This window comes from Triturus cristatus, chromosome 5_1 (assembly GCF_964204655.1).
Source record: "Triturus cristatus chromosome 5_1, aTriCri1.1, whole genome shotgun sequence".
Taxonomy (NCBI): Eukaryota; Metazoa; Chordata; class Amphibia; order Caudata; family Salamandridae; genus Triturus; species Triturus cristatus.
In genome coordinates this window covers 915,435,227-915,456,220 of record NC_140587.1, presented here as the reverse complement: position 1 = coordinate 915,456,220, position 20,994 = coordinate 915,435,227, and the positions used below count along the sequence as shown (strand labels likewise).

General features: G+C 44.8%; 1 protein-coding gene across 1 annotated transcript in view; it reads right to left on the bottom strand.

The window, feature by feature from the left end:
- LOC146831595 (voltage-gated potassium channel regulatory subunit KCNG2-like) overlaps nucleotides 1–20,994 on the bottom strand; it is a 1,031,696-nt gene that overhangs the window by 834,938 nt on the left and 175,764 nt on the right. The gene's annotated exons all lie outside the window — the stretch shown is intronic.

Genomic DNA, 20,994 nt, shown 5'->3' with positions numbered 1-20,994 from the left:
CCCCCATGTTAGGTATGCCTTAGTCAGGAATTTAACAGACGTTAAATTCCTGCATTAAGGCATACTTAACGCGATTTTATATATCGCTAATCCTCCTTGATAATATCGCGAAGCTGCCTTCGCGATATTATCCCATATTGTTTTCACAGCCACGCCTCCTTTGCATCTCATTATCAATGCGAGGCGAGGCGTGTGAAAAAGGGGCAATACATCAAGGAATCACGCGCTAGCGTGCCCTTGATGATAATGTGAAAACGGGCTCTAAAGCGGCAATAATATTATCGTCGCCCCTCGATGATATGCCCCAATGTCTTTTACCCGTGTGTTTTGGTTTGGAGTGGATGTATGTGCTGTGGCTTGAATTGGAATTAGTTGTGAAATTGTGTGGGGTGGGTTTGTGTGGTGGGTAGGATATTTGTGTAGTGGAAATATGTGGCATGGTGAATAGATAGGGGTGAGAGCTGCACAGAATAGATAGAAAGGAAGATAGAGAGGTATAGGTAGTTTGTGCACGAAGTGGTGAATGAACTCCAGACAGAGGAGCAGAAAGAGTGTGTGAGAAAGAGAGAAAGAAGGAGACAGCAGGGTACAGATGCATAAAGAGGGAGCGCCTGGGTACACAGAAGAGACCCTAAGAACAGGAGCAGAGCTTGTGTTTGAGGGACGGAAATGTTGAGAAGGCATGAAAAGGAAATTGTGCTTGAAGACCTGAAGTGAACCAATATGAGAGAGACGGGAGGAGTGCGTGAGAAAGTGAGAGAGAGTATGATTGAGAGAGATAGGAATGAGCAGGAAGGGCACCCAGAAAAGTGAGGGGAGGTCGACCATTGCACAGTGAGAGAGGGGGCAGTGGAATTGCGAGATGAGAGGGGTAGTGGTAGTGTAAGGGAGAGATGAGAGGGGCAGTGATTGTGTGAGGGAGAGATGAGCGGGGCAGTGGGTGTGTGGGGGAGAGATGATAGGGTTGGTGGAAGTGCAAGTTAAAGATTTGTTGTTTTGGAATTGTTTTGGAATTATGTGGTGTGGGATTGTGTGGTGTGGTGTGGTGTCGAGTTGTGTAGTGGAAATATGTGGATTATGTGGTGTGGGATTGTATGGTGCGGTGTTGAGTAGTGTAGTAGAAATATGTGGTACGGAGTGCTTTGGAATTATGTGGTTAGTATTTAAATGTTATTAACCATAGTGGAATTACATAGAGTGTGATTTTGTGTTATGGAGTTAATTATGTGGAAATGTATTGTGTGTTGTGTAGTGGCATGTTGTGGACTTAAATTATGTGGTAAGCTGTGAAAGCTTGTAGCAAGATGTGGGAATTTATGGTGTGTATTGGAGGTATGTGGCGTGTTGTGGAATTGTGTAGTTGAAATATGTAGTGTGGTATGGAATTATGTGGTGTGTATTTGAAATGTGTGGAGCTTAATTGTGTGGCATGTAACTGTGTGGCGTTGAGTGAAATTATGCTTATTGGGAATATGTGTAATGGGGTGGAGTGCCTTTATGTGGATTGCTGATATGTGGTATAGTGTATTTATGTGGGGTGTTTTATGTTATATTGAGTTGAGTGTAAATATGTGGAGTTTAATTATGTTGCACTAAGTGTTATTATGTGGAGTCTAATTATGTTGTGTGATGCTGAGGTGGTGGTGATGCGCTGATGTTCAGATGGTGCTGAGTGATGCTGAGCTGGTTGTGAGTTGCTGCTGAGGTGTGGCTGCGCTGGCGATGAGGTGGGGTGCGCCGGTGCTAAAAATAATCATTGGCTGAAACTAATATTTTGTTTGGACCTTGTGAAGCACGCAGTGCTGAAACGACCCTGGTTGTGAAGAGAACTACTTCGTGTGAATGTGCTTTTTTGCGAAACAACAGAATGCTGTCACTCATTTTGAAGTCTGCCAATGGCTGAAGTAGGATGACCTATAGCCCAATTTAGTAATGGCGGAAGAAAGATGTGATTGACACAACAGACCAATAGTTGAAGAAGGCTGGCTGACAGTCCGTTTAAGTATCTATATTATATTGCAGCTTTATGGAAAAAAATCTTGATGCAGGTAAAACTCCAAGCACATCTATGATGGGTGAGTTTTGCTTGGCACACCATGAAAGTATTTGAACATTACGTGGGTGCAATTGTATGTGGAAATGTTCTTATAAAATGTAATTTTTAAAAATTTCTTGAATGAGAACACTTTGACTTCAATCGACTTTGCTCTTTTAGTGCAATGATGTCCCCATACTTTCAAAGACGTCTAATCACTTAGCAAAGGATTGGTCCCCCTGCAGAAGGGTAAGAGAGACCCCGGAACATCCCATATCTCACAGAAATTGATTGCCTGGGGCGTAATGGGCCCCCTCTGAAAGGATGGAAGTCCCTGAAGTGTTTGAGGTACCCTCTGACCGCAGGCGCATCTGAGACCTGCATTACACCCCAAGAACCACCTCTGGCAGAGTGCAACTGTAGTTGTTCAGAGCCGACATTGGCAAAGGCTGTGCAAAGCCAAACCAGACACCTGCGGGGCTCCTACTAAAGTGTGGTTGGAATGGCACACAGGGCATGCTGAGTTTTAGCCAGGTTGTGCAGCGCATGGCAAGGGTGTGCCCAGCACAAGCTAGTGTATGTCGATTACAGCAAGCAGAAGATGGTCTGTGGTAGAATCATGCAAAGCTGAGGTCCGTAAAGAATGATTGGAACACGCAATATATTCACGTGAGTGTGCTGAGGGCAGCTAAAAGAGCGCAGAGCAAGGTGCGCAGAGCGGAGATCAGAATTAATGATGTGGTGCGTATGAATGACGTCAGGTAGTGCGTAGTTGACGTGGTACATGCAGAGCTTAGCAGAGAGTGGCAGACCATGGCTCAGGGGTTGCAACAATTGGCAGAGGGAATGCAGAGCGTGGTTTAGGGTGTGCGGAGAGTGGCACCACAAGCAGAGCATGGAACAGCGCCGGCAGATCATGTCTCTTATGTGCTATACAACTGGCACAGGGATGAAGAGAATGATACAGAGCCTGCAGACCATGGCCTAGGCAGTGCACCACCTGGCGCAGGGATGCAGAGCGTGGCACTGGGCCTACAGACCATGGATTAGGCAGGGTATAGTCTGGCGCAGGGATACAGAGCAGAGTGTAAAACGTGCTCAGTGCAGCTCAGAGTGCAGAGGCTGCTACAGGTCTTGCAGACCAAGGCTTCGACAGTGCACAGGCTGGCACTGGGATGCAGAGCGTGGCACTGGGCCTACAGACCATGGATTAGGCAGGGTATAGTCTGGCGCAGGGATACAGAGCAGAGTGTAAAACGTGCTCAGTGCAGCTCAGAGTGCAGAGGCTGCTACAGGTCTTGCAGACCAAGGCTTCGACAGTGCACAGGCTGGCACTGGGATGCAGAGCGTGGTTTAAGACTTACTATCAGTGGCTGAAGGTTGAAGAGCATGAGACAGGGAGTGCAGAGCAGGACTTGGGCAGTGCACAGCGGGGCAGAGCATAATTTAGAAGGACGTGCTTAGCGTGGCACAGCGTGCAGAGCCTGGCACAGGACCTGCAGAATAAGGCTTAGGTGGCTCATGGGCTGGTACAGGTATGCAGAGCATTGTATAGGATGACTGAGTGTGGCATAGTGTGCAGAGCATGGCACAGGGTCTGCAAACCATGGATTTTGCGTTGCACAGCCTGACATGGGATTCAGAAAACGGTTTAGGATGTGCTGAACATGGCACACCATGCAGAGTATGGCACAGAGCCTGCAGTCTGCAGACCAAGGCTTAGGCAGTGCACAGCAAGCACAGGAATGCACTGCGAGGTTTAGAATGTGTTGAGCGTTTCACAGGGCCTTCAGACCATGGCTTTGGCAGTGCACAGCCTGGCCAAGCATGATTCAGGACATGCTGAGCGTGGCACATGCCTGGCACATGAATGCAGGTCGTGGCTATGGACGTACTCAGTGTAGCACAAGCCGCAGAGCTTGGGTGAGAGTGCGGGAGTGCAGACTCTATGGATGAGAGTGGGTATCAACAACACCGTGTGGCATCGTTTTTCCTTCATGTTGAGGCATCTTAATTAATAAAGCTGTGCGCATATAAAATGTAGAAAAGTGGCCGCCCATATCTGCATTATGTGCTGGTAGTCAACTTTTTTTTTCAGTTCAGCACAGTTACTTTTAGTTTTATGTAGATGTCGCCGCACATATCATACATACATTCATGTGCACAAGAACAAAGGCATGGCATTATCTCTGCACTTTTCATGCAGAAACACTATCTCTGGAAAAACACAGCAGTGGAAGTTGTAAGCCTGAAAGACTAGTCCGGTACAAACACACGCAGTGCTGGACGATGCCATCTAACATCAACAAGCAGCGACGAGTGGAATGCTGTCTGACCACAAGCTGGTAAATGGAAGCAGCTGACGTAAGCGCGCCGCGCCCGGACAGGGGATGTGCACGCGTATGGTGTGAGCAGGAGTTGTGATAACGCCGCAAGCTGTATGCGTGCACATCTCCTGTCTTCCACACGCGTGCACATGTCCTGTCCCCCTTCGGCCAACAAACCGACGACGATAGGTCTCGCCAAGGCGTGCAGCGCATGCGCTACGTTGCTAGGCGAGACCTAAAAACAGTGGCTTAAAGCAAAAATATTTTTTTTGCCTCAAAAAAGCACACATTGACAGAGAAGTCCCTGGCTGAAGTGAACCGTTATGTGTGTGGTTGTGCTCCTTGTGAAATGTGTCAATGGCTGAAGTGGACTGAACCATGCAGTATGCTGTAGTGGGTGAAAGACAAATGTGAATGGCACAACAATAGGCCAATGGATGAAGATGGCTGGCTGAAAGCCCCTAAAAGGAACTACATTATTGTGTTTTTCTTTTTTTGCAGTTTTACATAACGCGAACTCGAACTGAAGGTACGGGAATCCTTCGCATGAGCATCAGCTACATTACACAAGATCACATTCATTTTTTCTAGGCACGGTGAGATTAAGTAATTTGCCCCAAATCACAAGCTGTTGAGCCGACATCGAGACACAAACCTAGATTTCCAGTTCTAAAAGCCGCAGCTTTGGCCATAATGCCACATCCTCTCCTATTAATAAATTAATGCCAGACCTTTTGATTTCTCTAAGAGTATGTATAATAGGAATAAAATGTTAGTAAAATCAAAAGGGTCTGGCTAACGTCAGACGTAAAATGGCACAGCATATTATCGTAACAAAACATAACAATATTCACGTGTGCATAAATTGTGTTCATTTATTTTAAGTGAGCCTTTTACAATGCACTCATACAACTAATAGACCCTACAGCGACATATGTAACAGAAGCCCTACAGAGAAACATGAGAACAGACAGTTTGATAGCTCCTCAAGAAAGATACATATAGCAAGTTGCATTCTTGACTACTTACCTCCTGTCAAAAAAAACATAATCCTCAAAAGGTATGAAAGCAAATAGTGATACCATGCAGACCTAAGTACTCCCCAGCGTGAGCCCCCCATAATGCCACACTGTGCCACTAAACCTCAGTTTCCACTTTTTTCATCAAGAAACAAGATCATAAAATAAGCATACCGGATACAGTGATAGGTAATAGAGAATCAGGTGTAATCTCAATGATCGGTTGAACCACTGGCACTGGTAAGTTAACTGGGTTCTATTTCTCTTTAGTTGCTCTCTAGGTGTTAGGAATCCACATGTGAGGTTGAGAAGGAAGAGTGACCAAAAGAGATTTTAGCTAAGGTCAGGTTCCCACTCCAGCCCAGGCAGGAAGACCTCTCAGGGGGAAACAACATCTCTCAAATGGCTAACCGTCAAACAAAGCAGAAATGCAACAATGCAAGCAGCACACACAACCAAGTAGATCAAAAACACACCAGCACAAATAAAAGCATTTTTTAACTGTTAGCTACAAAATATCATTTGAACTGATAGGACCAAGGGAAATTGTGGTAAAAATAAAAATACGCAATACTGTTCCTTTTAACATATATACGGGTTAGCACCACTGAGATACAAAGCAGTGTAATAGGTTGGTTCCCCTATGGTGCAGTGCTGTGTGATGGGTGACCGTCTCTAGGATGCACTGGAGCAAGGTGTATTAATATCAACAGGATTCAGTGCAGTATGATGAGTTAGAGATCATGGACATCATTTAGGGGTCGCCAGGGATCGCAGCTGCAACTCCTGACTTGTCCCTTACTATCCTTGGCACTGCCTTTGCGACCCCTGGCCTCAGAAGTGATAAAAACGTTGAGTCCCAAGAGCTCAAGGGTTTCTTGCATTATCAACATCATGCTTCAACCTCCTTGTTTTCTGATCATGTTTTAATGCATCAATAATGACTAATAGTCTATCATCCACTATAGGTGTAATAAAAGATGCAACAGCAGGATCTGGAGCTGGACCTTCACTGGCATCTTAGGTAAGTAAAATAAAATGTTTTTAAATGTATGTTGTGTGCGTGCCTTTGGGATTGTGAGAGTTTGGATGAGAAAGCATATGCCTGTGTCAGCAGGTATGTGTGTATGTGGGAATTTGTGTGTGCGTATGTGCAAGTGAGTGAGTGAGAAAGTATAAATGTGTCTGTGTAAGAGTGAGCAGGAGAGTGAGTCAGGCAGGGTCAAAGAGTACAAGAAACTGAGTGAAAACGAATGAGTGCAAATGAGTGCAAGTGAATGAGCAAGGGTGAGTGTGAGTGAAATGAGAGAGAGTGTGAGTACGTGAATGTAAGTGAGCCATGAGTGAGAACATGTTGTTATGCTTGCGAGTCTGCTGTTGGACCTGGCATGCTTCTTGGTTTATAGACGCAACTATGGCACAATGCTGGCACTTCACACTGAAGGCAATGCTTGTATGTTGAAGAACCATGGCAAAATGCTGCTGCTAGCATACTAGAGGAGAAAATGGCATTGCGCACCTGTGGCAAAAATGCTGGAACTGACACACTGGAGGAAATTCTTGGCATAGGTGGCACCTTTGGCAAAATGCTGGCACTGGCACATTGATGGGAAATTTCAAAGCGCAAGCAGTTAATACATACTTATAGCAACATGCTCTTATGTTTTAGATAGCTTTTCATGCAAAATGCTTTTGCCCCTTGTGTAGTGTTGGTGCATTAATTAATACACATTATAAAAAGATGTGTTATGGACTGAATATGCATTGTCTAAATATGCAACAAAGCCAAAGTCTCTTGAGACAGGAACAGGGAGTGTAGATTACAAGGAAAGGAGCTGGGAAGAGAGAACATATTCCATGATTACCTTCAAAGCTAAAGAGGAAACTGCAATCACAAGTTTCTCTACACTGCAAAAACACATGTTAATTCAGCACAGACATTTCAGACTGAAAGCATTTACCAGGCCTCATTTCATGTCTTTCACTTTGCATGCACCAAAAGTGCCTCTTTTAAAAAGCATTTGACTAGGCCTCATTTCACATTTCATGTGCCAGGTGTTTTTCACTTGCACCAAAATCTGCTGCCAATTTAAATGCAGTCTGTCTGAAACACAAAGCTAAAGCAATGCCTGAATCCAGATGAAATCTGAGCTACATCAGGTGGCACCTTTGGTAAAATGCTGGCACTGGTCACTGATGGGAATCTTGGCATAAGGGGCACCCATAGGACATTTTGAAAAGAAAATTAGTTGAACTCATGGGGATTGCCTGGTTTCCTTCGCTTGGCATATCATATTTAATGAGTGTCATTCCAGAGCCTAAGGCTTTTTAGCACATTTATGTGGAAATTGTGCTTTGAAATGCACTATTAGACTCCATTTGTATCAAACATGTCAGACCAAGTACTTTTTGATATTTATGTTTATGCGATATATTTTGTAATAAATGGGGAAAATTGCTATATTGTTTTTATATGTGTGAATTAGAATGCTCTGGACTAATATGTAATGTTATGTTGGGTATTGTTTTCGGCAGTTCCCACGTCTACACTTTCTTGCAGCAGAAGTGTTATCTAGTGTAGCCCCTTTCCTATGCACTGACAGTCTGTGCAGGTTGTTCGTTCCACTGCTGCATACTGTAATAGCCTATGTTAGTGATTCAAGGTCGCCTTCCAGTGTGGGATGGTGAGCAAGTATTCTTAAGGTGTGGTGCAGTGTGGTTGCCTAATGTTCTATGGTACAGTGTGATGGAATAATGTGCTCACTATGCAGGGCTGTGTGTCTCCAGGATGCTGAGCAGTATAGTAAATTACAGTCCCTAGGAGATAGTGCAGTGTCGTACTATGGAGCACACAAAATGCAAAGTTAGTGTTAATGTTAATGTCTATGAGATGCTGTGCACTGTGATGATGTCTGTCACTAGGATGCAATGGTGTGTGTCCTTAGAATGTAATGCAATGTCAGGGTTAGTGGGGGTTAACACCAGTAGGGCACATGCAGTGTAGATGGTTAGTAATATTATAGTTCAGTGTAATGAATTAATGCTGTGATGATACAATGTAGCAGGTCAAACTTCATGCAGTGTTATCCAAATTGGTGAATTTGTGTCCCTAGAATGTAATGCATTGTGGTAGATTATTGTCCCTGTGCTGTAATGAAGTGTGGTGGGCTAGCATCCCTGAGATACATTTTAGTATGGCATGTGAGGGTATTTAGAACACAGTACACAGTGGTGGATACATGTCTCTAGGATTTACTGTGCATTCACATAGCTGACAAAGCATTTAGTGCAGTGGGGTGGCCTAACATGCCAGGAGCAATGCAGTGTGGTGGAATATTTCTTCCCATGGGGCAGTGGAGAGTGGTGGGTTAGTGTTCCAGGAATGCAGTCCATCGTGGTTAGGCAGTGCTTTGAGGTGACAATGTTGTAGACTTATCTATCTATGTATTAATGCAGTGGAGTGCAGTGGTTGATGTCCCTGGGATACAGTGCAATGTCCATAAAGTATGGTTGATAGTGTCGCTAGTACTCAGCTCAGCGTGTGGGTTAACACCACTAGTATTCAAAGGAATTAAGTGGTCAGCGTCACTAGGAAATATTCCCACAACACAGTGCAATGTTGTGAGTTAGGATTCATGGGATGAGGGGAATGGTAGAGGTAAAGTGTTCCAAGGATGCAGAGTACTGTGGGGGTTCGCTGTTTTTAGGATTAATCGCAGTGGGTGTGAGTCCCTGGATGCGGAGCAGTGCAATGGTTTAGTGTGCCTATGACGCAGTCAGGTTTCGTGGGTTAGTTTTCCCATGGTGCAATGCACTATTGTGGAAGAATACTTCCACGATGAATGGAAATATGATGGATTAGTTGTCTCCCCGTGCATGGTCGTGTAATCGGTTCGATTACTTAAGCTGTAAAGTTGTGTAGTTGGTAATTGTCTTTCTGATGCAGTGCATTGTTGTGTTTTATCATCGCCCAGTGCAGTCCAGTGAGTCAATGCCTCTAGGATACTTGGGTGTGGGCAAGTATTGTCCATAGCATATAGTGGATTGTGGGGGATTAGGGACCCTAGGATACAGGGTGTGTGAGGAGTTTTATAAATCTCTTTTATGTTGCGAAACTGGTCTCTTGAGAGAACTGTGAGAGTAGGAAGTATGGGAGAGCAGAGGAGGACATTGTCAGGAACAAAATGTAAATTATATTAAAAGAAGAAAGAATGTGTATATAGAATTCAAAACATTTGTAAAAGGAAACAGTAAAAATCTTTACATGATGGATTTATAGGCAGGTGGTGTGTCGCACGCTTCTGGTTTTTAGGATTTTGCTGCATTTGCTGGTGGTCTTCTAGACTTCACAGTGCAGTAGTAGAGTATTCCAGAGTTGTGGCACTATCTATTTTAATGATTTAACTCAGAATGTTTGCCTATTAGCATATATTGAATGAGCTGATAAGCAATGGTCGAGTTAAGATTTGTTGTTGGCAGTCAATGGTTGAAGATAAGTGGTGTCAGATTTGTGTAAGGATTTAAGCATGATCAAAATTATTTTGAACTTTATCTTGTTGTACCGGTAGCCAATGATGGTTCATTAACCTCTTCTGTGCCCATGACGAGATAGTCTCGTCATGGAGCACGGTCGCGCTGTGCCCATGACGAGACTATCTCGTCATGAAACCCACTCGCGTGGGAAACGCCCGGCACAGGAGGGGGAAAGGGCGTGGCACCAAAGGGGTTAATGACAGCGAGGTTGGTTTGAATTTTCTGAGCTGAAGGTAAATTCTGGGTGCTTGGTTTGTATCTTTTGTTGTTTTTGAATCTGAGAGCTTTACAGGCATTTATAACTACTGGTAAAATATCCTGGGGCTTATTTATGAGCCCCTTGCGCCAGTTTTGTGCCGCCGTTGCGTTACTTTTAGTGACGCAGTGAAGGCGTAAATAATGCGCCATGTTGCGCCATATTTACGAAGTGACGCATCTAGGCAGATAATCACTTTGTAAGCCCCTGCGCTACATTATACCTGCATCAGGTATAATGTATGCAGGGTGGGCGTTCCCCCACAAGAAAGGGTCGTAGGAGTGGAACAGCGAAATCTATGAGATTTCACTGCGCCACTTCTAGGACGCCAATGCCTCACAACCTTACACCTGCCTCATGGCAGGCGTAAGAGTGACGCAGGCCCTTTCACATGGGGATTGCCCCATGTGAAAGGAACATTGCTGGAGTTGCGTCGGGCTTCCGATACAACTCCAACAATGCACCACTTTTTGTGCTGACAGATACGTCAGTTATACTGATGTATATGTCCTTCCTTGCGACATGATGCGTCAAATTGTAAATATGACACATCATTGGTGTCGCAAGGAGGGCACACTGAGAAGTGGCGCATCGCTGCTATCAAGCAGCGATGCGCCACTTCTCATAAATGAGGCCCCCTAATTTTAGGGAGTATCAATGATCTTGTAAGTTCAGTAAACTAGGGCAGGAGGAGAGATCTGATGTTTTCTCAACAGAGGACAGTTGCGGGTTGGTGCACTTATATAGGGAGTATTTAGCAGTAGTTTATCCGAAGGTCAAAAGAAATATCCTTTTTGAAAATAATTCACAGTTTTTTTGTGTCTACTTATTGTGTTGGAGGTGGACCCAAGGATTTTGGCTAACTCAATGGAAAAGCATTGATGCATTTTCCCTTGCAATTGAACATGAGCACTTTGGTTGTATCCCCACTGAGGCATACTAAAATGGTCTTTATCCAAGATATAAAGTGCTCCAAACATGCTGGAAATTTCTTTTGGTCAACAGCATTTTGATTTGAATTGAGGAACATTTGAAGCTGCTCTACATATAGCTGTAACTGGAGCTGATAAGGATCAATGGTTTGTACCAGGGGCACATTTATGGGGTAAATAATAAATGATAGGGCGATGATCCTGGGGGAACTCTGCAGTGCAATGGTTTCTTTATGGATTCCAGAAATTTGACTTGGTGTTTCCTGCCAGACAGGTAAGATGTGATCCTATCTGGGGGAGCACTTGACAGGCTAAGCCACTCTCTGAATCTGTTTATCAAGTTGTGGTGGTCCACGGCGCCATAGGCAGCTGAGCAAACTAGGGGAGCCAGTCCTGGTGGCTCATTAGAGTCAATGGCTTAGAAGATGTTTTCAGAAACACTTATCAATGTTGTTTCAGTTCCTTTTCCAGACCTGAAACCCAGTGGCATAACAATAGCCCCCACAGTGCGGGGGGACCCAATCTCCAAGAGGCCCCCCTCTGGCACTGTGCATGGATGGGCCTAAGAGTTCCTGACTGAGCCTTCCCCTCCTCCATGCAATTTGCAGGGGTCCCCCTGAAGTTCTGTTACGACAGTGCTGAAGCCCAATTGGTCATTATGTAGTATGTTGATAGTTTCCATGTAATCTTGAAGTTGGTTGGTGATTTCCTTTTCCAGAAGTTTGCTAATAAACGTCAGGTGGGAGACTGGTATGAAATAGAAAGGATAGTAGGGTCTGGTGATGTTTCTTAGGCAGGTGGGGGAATGATTGTTGTAGCACAGCAGGCACCTTTCCCTGTTGAATTGAAGCATTGATGATGTCCATAACTTCAGGGAATTCGCTTTGCAGGTTGGTACATTTGAAGCCTTCATGTTTATTAACTACTTGAATCAAGTTCATATGTTCGAAGTTGCAGAGCGCTGAGTGAAGAAGTGGAGGAGCTGTAAAGCTGGATCGCGGGTGTGGCGAGAAAGGATTCGTATGATGTAGTGGATGGATTGATTCTTGGAGGATGCAGTGTTCAGTGTTGAAACATTCAAAATATTGTGCAATGTTATAGGTTTGTGCCCATAGGATTCAGGGTAGTGCAGCTGGTATGTGTACTTTGGAAGCATATGCTGCATTATTGTGAATAAGTGTGTCAAGGATGTAGCAGAAGGACATGTTACAACCCCTAAGCTGCAGTGGAGTTGATGTGGATGCAAAGCAGTGAGGTGGGTTTACATCCTTAAGATAAAGTGAGGTTCAGTTAGTTTGTAGCCTTAAAATGCAGTGAAATGTGGCGGCTTTGTGTCACTCGAGTACAGTGATGTGAGGTAGGAGGAAGCTTCTAGGACACAATTTATGGGGTTATTGTGACTAGTATGTAGTGTGATGAATTGGACTAGAGTGCGTAGAAGGCAGGGCAGCAGAACAGTATGGTTGGTTACTGCTCCAGGAGTTAATGCAGCGTGATAGATTTGTGTCACTGAACTGCACTGCAGTTCAGTGATCAAGTGTTTCTAGGATACCAGGCAATGCTATGAGTTAACATCCATAGGATTAAGTGCTGTTTTCAGGCTTCCTGGTTCTAGGATACAGTGATTTATGGTGCATCAGAGTCTCTAAGACAAACTGCAGAAGGCTAATGTCCATAGAAGGTAGCAGCGTGTTGTGAATTAGGTCCACAGGATGCTGTGGAGTGTGATGAGCTAGTGTCTAATGGGAGTAGTACTATGTGACATGCCAGTATCCCGGGGCTGTAGTGCATTGTTGTCATGTAGTGTAGTATGGTCATTTAGTATACCAAGGGTACAGTGGATTGTCGTGAGTTAGTATCTGAAAGAAGCGGGCACTGTGGTTGGATAGTCTGTTTTAGTGCACCAAAGATGCAAAACAGGGTGGTGGATTATCGTTATTAGTGGCATATTATCTACAGTCCATGATAAATATCGCTAAGCGTGCTTAGCGCAATATTAATTATCGCCGGCTATCGCTGGATTTCATCGCCGTGTCAGCAGCGTATTAGCAACGCTTAGCTGACAGGCGATGTGAAATCCTGTCATAGACTGCGATAATGAACATTAGCGTGTGAAATCCTGCAATGATTTCACAGCGCTAATGTCAAGCATGGTAATAGGGGAGTGTGGACTTAACCTTACAATTCACTTCCCATAGGCATTAATGGCAAGTCAGGTTTCATTCAGGCGATAGAATATTGAGATGATGGGGGCTTAGCGCGACTTTTCTCATCGCTTCGCTGTTCAGGGGCAGTGTTGGTAATGGCACGATGTAGGTTTTGCGGGCATTGCACTGTTTGTCCTAGGAGGGAACGCCTACTTTACATCTCATTAGCGATGTATATCGCTAAGATGCATGGCGTTAGTAATTTGGCTGCTAACATGCGCTGATGCATGTTAGCGTCGCCTTGGTAATGGGGCGATGGGATTATCGCCGCTTTAGCGGCTAAAAGTACCGCTAAAGCGGTGGAACTGCCCTTGATAATATGCCCCTTAGAGTGCAGGCACCCGGTAATTATGTTCCACGCAGAGCCTCATCACAAAAACCCCTCTGTGACACCACTCAGCAGCAGACAAATCATATCATAATGATACAACATTCCATTAATATCAGCAATGATGACTGCAAATCACGAATGAATACCAGTCTGCTCCCAAGACAAATTCTCTCTTCCAGCTATTTGCATGTGTTTTTGCACAGAGAACTTTTTGTTGTCCAGAGAGCTTTTCATCCAAATTTGGACACTTGTTTATAAGGAATCATTGACCCGAGTGGTTCTTTAATGTGGTAAAAAACCTGAGTGGTACAAATTTGCACTGATGTGCTATTTAGAATATTGTAAAGGTGTGCTGATTACCCCATTTATATTTTTGACAGTCATTACTGCTTTGTGGCAGCAAAAATATATGGGACGGGTTTAATAGGGGCCTCTGTTGTCTTTGCATCACACAAGGTGGCACAAGGACAACTTAACCCCTTAACTGGGATTTACTAAGCCACACAAAGCTACCTTGATTGGTGCTGCATGGTTTAGTAAACGCAAAGTAACGCAAGTCAAAGCATTTAGCTGCCTTGCATTACCTTGTGGCAGGGAGCCGTTCTGTGGGTGTAGCATGGGCATTCTCACACATCCATCCATGGATTTTGGAACATTCCCAGATTCACAAGGAGTTGTAAACCTGGGAATGCGGCAAAATAGTACGGCTCCCAAACCCAGGCATAAAAAGGAGAAATATCTTTATTTCTACTCGTTAATTTTTCTTTGTGTCAGGTATTCAAGATCACACATAGTAAGAGGAAAATGCCTTAAGGGATTGTTTTTGTTCAGGAGTGTGTCCTTTTTTTAACAAAACAATCCTGTCTGTAACGCAGGTACCCTTGTACCAAAAAGGCAAGGGTGTCTGCTTTGGCTCTAGGAAGCACACAGTTTGCCAGCGCAGGGAGGCAACAGAAATGTGCCATATCTTTTTAAATAAGGTGCATTTCTGATGTCTCCTATTGATGCAGCGCAGCAAGTTGCCTTGCTGCACTGCGTTGCACGATTGTGTGAAATGTTAGTAAATATGCTCTTTAGTGTTCATATTTTTAGCATATCTGTTAGAACCGGCGGTCTCTAGTTGGCAGAGGTATACACTTCTGACAAATAGGGACCCACCTTCTCTAGTCAGGGCAAGGGGATTACACACTCAGATAACCCCTGCTTACCCCCTTGGAAGCTTGGCAGAGCAGACAGGCTTATCTCAGAGGCAGTGTGTTAAGCATTTATGACCACATACAGTAATAAAGTGAATACACTACAAATGAACACAACACAGGAGTTATTATAAAAATAGTATTTTTATATAAGGCTTAGCACAAGACCAAATAACGACAAAAATATACCACAATCTTAATAAATACTCTTTGGAAGGAAAAATAATAGTTCAGGTAAAGTTTCTTCTTAGGAAATAGTTCTTTAGCAACAAAAGTAAATATTCTTCTGAAACACAGTTCCTGGCAACAATGTGACCCCCACAGGAGTCACACGACGTCGAGTTTACGATATTCCCAAGGTTCGGCGTCGACCGCGAGGAGCGCTACGTTGAGCCTGGAGTTGCAACAGAACCCACAAACACAGTACCTTTGGAAATGAAGAAAACGATGATCCACGGCGTCGAGATGTCGGCGTCGAGGTCGGCGTCGATCGTGCCTCGGATTCGGGTCGATCCGCAGCGGCGTCAAGGGGTGTCGGGCCGGAGCAGCGCTCACGGCGTCGAGAAGGGCGTTGCGTCGATGCGATCAGCAGCGGCGTCGAGACGGGGTCGCTTGGAGCTGGAGCCGAACTCACTACTCACTGGCGTCGATACCGGCGTCAAGACGGGGTCACTTGGAGCTGGAGCCGAACTCACTACTCACTGGCGTCGCTACTGGCGTCGATCGGGCCCGGCGGCCGGCGTCGAAGGCTCGGAACACTGGAGCCATTACTCACGATGTCGAGCTGGATTCGGCGGCGTCGGCGACGTCGAGACTGCAGATTTCCCCTGTGCACTGGAAATAACACTTTCCAGCAACCAGCAATTCAGTAGAGGGTGAAGTCCTTTGGCCCTGTGATTTCAACAGGAGGCTGGCACTCTTCCAGCCCTTGGAGATTTTCTTGCAAGCTTGAGAGTACACACCAAGTTCCTCTCTCCTTGTCCCTTGGCAAAAATAAAGAAGCAGCTTCAGGCTCCCCCCAGCAAACAGCACACTGGCAGAAGGGGGAGGCAAGTCCTTGGATCAGCAGGCTTCTTGTCCTTGGTAGAGGTTTCCTTGTCAGAAGTGATCTAAGTTCTTTGGTTCAGGGGTCCTTCTCTTATACCCCTTTTCTGCTTTGTTCCCTTTGTCCAAGCAGGGAAATTCCCCCCATCCTGGGTTTGTTGTGGGTGTTGCCAGGCCAAGGCACCTGGCCTATTCACTGAGCAGGGCAGGGTCATCTGCCGCCCAGCAGGAGGTGGAGCCAGTATTGTCACTGGCAGGGCAGGGCTATCAGTCACCCGGCAGGAGGTGGAGCCAGCATTGTGTCAGGCAGGGCAGGCTATCAGGGACTACTCTTCCCCCACTCTAAGTGTAGATGCCTCATTCACCCCACACTGACTCATTCAGACCTCTGGAGCCACCCAGCCCCTGACACACACACCAAACCAGCAGAGACCGGTGGATAGTTGGACAAGAAAATAGCCACTTTCTAAAAGGGCTATTTCCAAACACAGAATTTAAAAACCATCCATCCTAAAGGGTGTGTTATTAAATTCTGAGTTCAGGGATACTAAACTCGACCTGCTACCATGCTCCCTGAGTCAGATAGATTATAATGGAGTTAATAATCAGTCTGCTCACTCTGGCCTAAGGGAGGCAGGTAGCCCTTCAATACTGAAAAACGAAAATGGCTGTAATTCACTATTAGGTCATGCCACACACATCAGGGCATGACCTACCTTTTACCCACAATGCACCCAGCCCTAGGGCCTACCATAGAGGTGTCTGAAATGTGGCAAAGTGAAGGTTGTAGAGACTGGCAAGTAGGTTTCCTTGCCAAGTCGACATGGCAGTCAGGGACTGCACGCAGGCTCTGCGGTGGCAGGCCTGGGACACATTTTATAAGCTGCTTCTGTGGGTGGCACAACCAGTGCTGCAAGCCCACCAGCAGCAGTTAACTTACATGCCCTTGGCACACGTGGTGCACTAGACTAGGGTCTGAACAGTAAGTCAACCAAGCCGATCATGGTAACACCAATCAATGTATCAATTTAACATAGGGAGCACTTGCACTGTGGCACTGATCAGCAGTGGCACAGTGCCCAAAGCAATATTCCAGCAAAAACATCGTAAACAGAGGAGGCCAACAGAAAAAAATGGAGGAGAGACTCATGCCAATGATGCCAGGTCTAACAATATCAATAAAATATTTATTGTAATTAATGATGCAGAAAAACGGCACTGGCACTATCTGCTACTAAAAAAAATGGAGAAAATAGCACCATTTTGCACTGTGTAAAATGGTGCCAAATAGCACATTAGCGAAAATTAGTACCACCTCGGTAGGCCACTCTATTGATACAAGCTTGATGAGATGGTTAGTGCAAATGATGACTGCAACATTAGACTCCAGATCTTGGCTGTTCTATGCATAACATAATTTAAATTTAAAATAGTCAAGCCAAAATGGTGTGCATATACATATTTATAAATATATATAAGTATAAATATATATATGTGTATATATACAATACCCTACAATACAATGTATTTGATTCTATCAAACATTAGACTAAAAATCACATGAATTTTATTTGTTTTCTACAACCTGCTCTTACTCCACCACGATTTGTATTAAATGATTTTTACACCTTTCCACCAATACAATTGAGAATCATCTGTGTACAACTAGCTAAAACCAAAACATGTATAGCAACTAAAAAATGGCTTCAAAAACTACAAAAATAGTGGGATAAAAAGGTTCTTCTAGTCTTGTGATAAACCTCATTGCCGTTTTCCCTCTTTGTCTTGCCTTGAGTTCAAACTGCTACATATTTCAACACACCTGAAAAGAAGTGCAGGAACATTAAAAGAATGCACCATACAATAGGAAAGGACAAGAGGCTGAAGATAATGTGGTTGGAGCTAGCAAATCCTTTTTAGCTCGAGCCTATAGCGGCAGTGCGCATGCGCTGCTCGCTTTGTGAGGCATGCAGTATTCAGTATGGCGTGGAAGCTCCGCCCACTCGCTGCCCATCTTTTTCATTGGCTTAGGTCCTAAATGCTGCCTTCCGATTGGTTTTAGGCTTGTTAGTCCCTCCTCATGACGGCCATGTTGTCATTTGTATCCTTCCATGGCTACTTGCCCCTGTACTCTGAACACTAATTTCTTCCCGTGCCTCCCCCCCTCCCGTAGTCCATGACTTCTTGGCTCCCAACCCCCTCCCCCCGCACTCCTGTTCGTGCTTTCATGCCCGCCAGTACTCCCTTTTCCAATGCAATAGGTCTTGCGTAAATGCGAGTCCTAATGCATTGCAAATGCTTGTTGTCCTTCCCCCTCACTCCAATCTTTTGTTTGCATCCCTTACATTATCTTCCCCCATGTCAATTTCTTTCCGCTCATATTTTCCGTTCGTAGTCATGGATTCTCGTTATTTTCCTCCTTTACTTTGCATTTTATTTTCTACATTTATTAGACATCGAACGAGGCTGTCGGTGCAAGTAATCAGCGCTGAGGGCAAGGTAAACAAACTGAGCCCGTTCAGCGCCCTACAGATATTTAGGCAGAGGGGCCAATTTGGACAGCGTACCTCAGTTCGGAGAGCTGATGCGTCTGTCTGCTAAAGTTTCATTCTTCTAGAATGGGCGTGGCTAGAACGCAGTCGTCCAATAGGGAAGAGCTACGAAAATAGCCGAAGGGCAGTGGAAATACATTTTAGGTGAGACAACTAGATATTACACAACAACAGAACCAATGGCCCCCAATGTCACTGTCTGTACGTCTTCAGGGCACTCACTGTACAAAGAGCGTACTCAAGTCTACAACGGTACAACCCCGTCTTGCACGTGGCTGGAGGAAGCCTTTCGAGACAGTGGGCGGGCTTTCCGGTCAGCGCCTGCGTGGTTCTTTTGGGGATGGGAGTGCCGTATTGTTCGGTCGGGTCACTTTTCTAGCCATTCAAGAATGTATTGTCCGGAGGCGCTACTGGACGCAATCATAGCACCTCCCCTCAGCCTATCAATAAGTTAAAAGTCAGAATTGCATTAGAGGCGACAGGATGCATGAGGAGTACTGAGCAGAGGTAAAGTAACTATTTGGGAATTGTCCTGATTCTGGAAGGTCAGCATGGTGGTACAGCTAAGCCGGGCTAGTGGAAGTACTGCGTTTTGGTGGTGATTACGTCTTCAAATTAATAAAGGTTAACTTTCGATCCATTTGAATCTAAAATTCTATTTTTATATGAATTTCAACAGAAATCTTAGGTGCCAATCATCTGCAATGAGAGTTGCCGTAAATGTAGCAAGCATTCATCATTATTCATATGTGGTGCATGGTAAATAAATTGCTATAAATAATTACCTTTCTGTCTTGTCAAATCTACATGCATGTAATCCGTCTCAATACCGAACTGAACGAGCTGTTTTGGTCGGCTTTTGCACAGTTAGCATTCAACGTTATCTATCAAATTAATCAGTCAGCATTTGCATAGCGCAGCACTGTCACCTCTAGGGGTATCTGGGCTCTGAGGTTGCTGTCTCCGTCGAAGAGTCAGGACTTGGCAGCTGTGTACGAGAAGGAGCACACGGGTCTTGTGGGTAGGTGGAAGTTTAGTCTGTGATTGATGCAGGATGGCCCGTGGCTGTATGGCACCATGTATGGATGCGTGAGGATCCATAACAACCAACGAACATCAGCCAAAAGATAACCACTTGATCACCTCTCACCACTCAGACACCACATTCACCATGTCATCCATCCACTCCAAGACATACAGATATATAGACACGAGAAAAGAGTGGGATGATTGTAACTCATTGTCTGGTAGAGCAACTAACAATAGTCTGGATTTGTAGCTTTATGAGGTTACCCTTTCTGGGAGGTATCAGATGTGTGCGAGAAATAGGGATGAGATGTGTTAAAAGGTCTCCAAGGCCTGAAACTCATAAATGAGTTTCTCATACAAAGCCATCTTGTACAGCTCAACAATCCACTCTTCTTGTTTGGGTGTCTGGGGGGCCGCTAATGCTTCAAGATACATATCTTGGCTACAGTTATTGCAGAGGCTAACAAATGCCTTTCTTGGTTCAAGAGTGTAGGGAGTCGGTCATGTCTCATACTAGTACTAGTTGTTTGGTTAGCGGCCCTGGTGTGGGAGTGCAAACAATGTTGGGGGGCTAATGAATACCAGCTGCTAGGGACTCTAACACAAGCAGGAATAATACTGGAGAGAGTATGCATACCTGGCTCACCCCTCTGTTCATGACAAAGGGGTATGAGAGAACAACCCCACAATTGACTTGTGCAGTGAAAGAATCATACAGCTATTTGACTTTGGAGATGAACTCTTCTCCCAGGTCCAATCTCCTAAATGTGAACAAATATGCTGATGCAATACTGTCACCCCTTTCTTACTGTCCATAGATAGGGCCATCGTAGGTGTCTTTGGCAAACCAGAGTTAATGTAAGGTGTGCATGTGATTACATGACATTCATCCAGTCACAAAGCCCACTTGTGAGTGGTGAAATAGTGCTGGTATTAGCTTTTACCATCCTGGACACCAATATCCCCGCTAATATCTTAATGTCCACATTTAGCAGGGAGATTGGACTCTGCTTTTCTGGGTTTTGGGAGAATGGCAATCAGAGCCCTGTTAGGGAGAGTTGCAAGGCTGCCAGATTGGTCTGCTTCCTTAAAGCCTCCATAAAAAGTATCTACAAGCTCATCTATATAGCCCATTTATAAAATCCCCTGGGTAGCTGTCCTCCGCTAGGGCATTGTTGTAGGAAAGGTTTGTGTTGGTAAGTGCTATATCCTTCTTCGTTTTTTCCCTTTCTAAAAGAAGTTGTCCCTCGTTATTATGATGAGGTAATTTTATGTTGACAAAGAATCTATTCTCCCATTTCTCATCTCGCATTAGTTCTGCGCTATGTAGGTTACCATAGTAGGCAGCAAAGGTTCACGCTATATCCTTCAGTTTCTGGACTAAGCACCAGTGCTGTTCATATTGGCAGGGATGCATATCATTGCTTCTTGCTGTCTCACTTGAGCCGCCAGTGGGGGACCCTGTTTTTCACCTTGTTTGTAATGGTGGACTTTTAGCCTGTAAAAAATATATGCAGCTTTTGAGGGATAACG